The following is a 4158-nucleotide window of genomic DNA, read 5'->3' as shown; positions in this document are numbered from 1 at the left end:
CTGTTTAATAAAAAAGTTTTCCAAAATAAAAAAGTTTTCACAACTGTAAACTCTATTGCTTTCTAAAAAAAATGGGCAATAGCCTTTTGAGGATATAGTTTCTATTTTTGAGAAAATGGGCCTCTAAGATTGTTTTCCAAGAGTTGTAAGGACATTTAGGTAAGTGAATCTAAGCTAGCCATTAGGGGGAAAAAAGAAAATTTAAAAGTAACACTAGAAATAACAACATCAGACCTGTTATAATCAATTATTCATGCAGTCTAATTTGGCTATATCTTTATTACTACAGTAGAGGCTAGAGACTAACATCTTTAGACAGTATTTTCTGCCACAATAGCTTAAAAAAATAATGAGCCAGTATTATTCGTTAGTGAATCAGAGATACTGTGATTTCTTAGAGATTGTATACTGCTACAACCTTAATAATCTGAACAATTGAATGTTCTCTAAAAATGTTACGGGATGTGACCTCATTTCTAAATTTAAAAAATTTGGATTTAATATAAAATAGTTCTTGAAAAACTTCATGAGTTTTATCAGTTTGCCTTTCATCAAGGTTTATCATGGTTTATTCTAAAAATTAATATAACACCAGTTTGTTGTATTGTTTAGTACTCTTGTACTGAATATGAATATGTTCCTTTCTTAGGAGGATAGTAGAGGGCCTTTTGTATAAGTTTTAAGGGTAAGAAAAGAGAGATTAGGATAATTGAAGGCATATTTAACAAATATTAGGTTAATTCATTACTGTAAAGTGAAACTATAAGTAAATGACTGAGTGACATTCAAATTTACAGAAAATTGTTTTTTGCGGCTTACTCATTTAAAGTCTCAGAGGATACCTTTTGGTTTCTCTGTGACAAGTATTAGGAGGAAGTAAACTTTTAGGCCCTAGTGTTTTCATTACTTAATTTAGATAATTAGTGAGACATATTTTCAATAAACTTATATTTATATAATGCACACCAAGACCAGTAATGGACAAGTACTTTCAATATCTCACTACTAGACATATGACATTGTAAACTTCTGAGTTTTGTTCAATTTCATTTAAGTTGTACCCTGGCTGAAATTTAGTTATAAAAGTTCTGTTGCATATGAAGAAGTTAAAGAAGTTTTAGTAAAACTAAATAAATAAAAAAGGTTTTATTTATATTTTACTGGGACAAGGTGTTAATTAAAAGTTTATTTTAGAGTTTACAGGTAAGCAAAGTGAGGAGGCTAAAATGACCCATGTGGTAATGGATTTGAGTTGGAGACATGGATTACAGATGGTTACATACAGAAATATTTACAGATATGTGTATATACATTAGTTAGTATGCATTCACTTATTTCCTTGCTCCATCCGCTGAGAGGGCCTGAAAGAAACAGCCATAATATTTGTGCCCTATCTTGGTTTCTAGTGCTCTTCTCTAATAAGAGAAACAGGGGTTGTAGGAGGAATAGGGCTTATTGGATTGTGGCAGGAAATACACAAGATAAACATAGAACTTTTATAATGCCAGAAAATAAGGAACTGTTCAAATAAAAACACAATATGTAAAATAAATATCAATGAGTTCATGCCATACTTATATACATACTGGAGGCCCGGTGCATGAAATTCGTGCACGGGTAGGGTCCCTAGGCCTGACTGGCAATCAGGGCTGATCTGTGGGGCGACCAGTATGGTGATCAGGGGCCCCCCACTTGCATCCACCTTGGCTGGCCTGGCACTGCTTGCTCACTGGCTCTGCCCCCTGCCACTGCTGCCGGTTGCAACCTCTGCAGGACGATCAGTGGGACGATTTGGGGAGGGGGAACCACTCACACCTGCCTTGGCTGGCCTGGGGCCTGCGGGCTGGAGGCAGCTCCTGCATTGAGCTGAGCGTCTGACCCCTGGTGGTCAGTGTGCGTCATAGCTACCGGTCATTCTGCCGTTCGGTTGATTTGCATATTAGGCTTTTATTATATAGGAAATGATTGAATAAATAAGTGGGAAAATAGACATTTCCTTTACAGAATTCCAAACAATTTACATAGAATCTCCATCCTCAAGGAGTTGGAGTATAATCCCTCACTCCTTAATTGTGGGCTGTGCATAGTAACTTCTTCTAAAGAATACGGTATGGAAAGGAGGAAATAACTTTGCATTAGAGAAACCTGACAAGCCCTTTCTCAGTCAGATCACCAAGGTCAACATCAATAGTGATATATCCTGTTCATCACTTGATATGATAAATATGGCAATTTACTTCTGCGGTCTTCCCCTCAAAATATCCGTAACCCCAATCTAAACATGAGAAAACATTAAACAGATCTTAATTGAGGGACATGTTTTTTTTAAAGTGATAGCCAATTTATTAAAAAGCCTGATTTACGTATCTGCAATGGTGACCTCGACCTCCACCCCCGGCTCAATGCTGATGGACGTGATCTGCTTGACGATCTCGGAGGGGCTGTGCAGGTCGATGAGCCGCTTGTGGATCCGCATCTGGAACCGGTCCCAGGTCTTGGACCCCTCCCCGCAGGGCGTCTTCCTTGTGGTGATTCTCAGCGTCTTGGTCGGCATCCCCACGGGCCCCTTCACCTTGAGATTCTTCTCCTTTGCGCCTCTGATCAAGTCCGCACACACCTTCTCCAGGGACTTGACATTGCGGCTGGTCAGCGTGATTCTGATCCGGCTCCACGGGTGTCTTCCCGGTATCTTTAAAAGCCATGGTTGCGGCGCGGCTTCCTGACCGACTTGTTCCTTGGTGAGAGCGAACAGCAGTGAGTCAGGAGCGGGCGGGACGGAGCTGCGCTACAGCAACCACATCTTCCCCAAAGAGAAAGGCGTGCAGCCCGCGCGGCGCTTATATAGCTGCGCTCGAGGGACATTTTATGAAATACCATACCAGTACACAAAACAGTCAAGATCATCAAGAACAAGTAAAGTTTGAGAAACTGTCAGAGTCAAGGGGAATGAGCCTAAAGAGACATAATGGCAAAATGTAACAGGAAAAGGATAATAGATAAAAGGGACAATAGATAAAAAGTAAGGAAATATGAACAAAATGTGGGTTTTAGTTATTAATACATTAAAGAGTTAGTGTTAGCATTTCTGAATGTAGGCTAAATTGGGTATGATGGTGGGAGGTTGGGAGGTGTGGACTTGGGGTAGTATTGAATAATAAAAATAGCTAACGCTCTTTAGAGCTTACTTGATTTTTTTTTTTTTAATCCTCACTGGAGGATACTTTTTTTTCGGGGGGGAGGGGGAGTGGAGGGGAGGGTAGAGGTGTGGGAGAGAAAAAGAGAAACATCGATGTGAGAGACACATCTATTGGTTGCCTCCTGCATGCGCCCCGATCAGGGCTGGGGATCAAATGCAACAGAGGTAGGTGCCCTGGACCAGGAATCAAACCTGGGACCCTTTGATCTGAGGGCTGATGCTTTAACCACTAAACAAAACTGGCCAGGGCTACATGTCTTAATTTTTTAAAACAACTCTTTGATAGGTTTTATTATACTCATGCTAGAGCTGAAGAAATAAAAGGTTAAGTAACTTACCCAAGATTAAACATTAATATCTATGCTCTGATCCTTGTCTCTTAACTATTAGGTCTTACTGAGAATGGTTGTTATGGAGGAAGCTGTAGGGAGCAATTCTCCTCTGTCACCAGGTTTAGTTTTGCCCAGCTATGCAGGGTATAAAACGGAGGAATACTTCTTTTATGAATATTAAAGAAAACTAAATATTTTATTCCTTTAGATTATGGTGTGTGATTATTGCATGCTCATTTTCCTGATACTTTTTATTCTTTTATATGTAAACTAGAGGCCTGGTGCACAAAATTTGTGCATGGAGGCGGGGAGTCCCTCAGCCTGGCCTGCACCCTCTCCAATTCGGGACCCCTTGTGGGATGTCCGACTGCCGGTTTAGGCCCAATCACTTGCAATCCGGGACTGCTGGCTCCTAACTGCTCACTTGCTTGCCTGCCTGATCGACCCCCTGCTGGCCTGGTCACTCCTAACTGCTCTCCCCTGCCAGCCTGATCCCCCTAACTGCCCTCCCCTGCCAGCCTGGTTGCCCCTAACCGCCTCTGCCTTGGCCCCCGCCACCATGGCTTTATCCTGAAGGATGTCTGGAAGGATGTCCAGTCTAATTAGCATATTACCCTTTTATTAGTATAG

The 4158-nt window shown here is 41.0% G+C and overlaps 1 pseudogene; it reads right to left on the bottom strand.

The window, feature by feature from the left end:
• Nucleotides 1–2332: 2332 nt before the first annotated feature.
• Nucleotides 2333–2850, bottom strand: LOC102241109 (annotated as a pseudogene).
• Between the last annotated feature and the right edge of the window lie 1308 nt (nucleotides 2851–4158).

Source organism: Myotis brandtii, unplaced genomic scaffold (genome assembly GCF_000412655.1).
Source record: "Myotis brandtii unplaced genomic scaffold, ASM41265v1 scaffold162, whole genome shotgun sequence".
Classification (NCBI taxonomy): domain Eukaryota; kingdom Metazoa; phylum Chordata; class Mammalia; order Chiroptera; family Vespertilionidae; genus Myotis; species Myotis brandtii.
The sequence above is the reverse complement of the archived record's forward strand: the minus strand, read 5'-3'. Positions and strand labels throughout refer to the sequence as shown.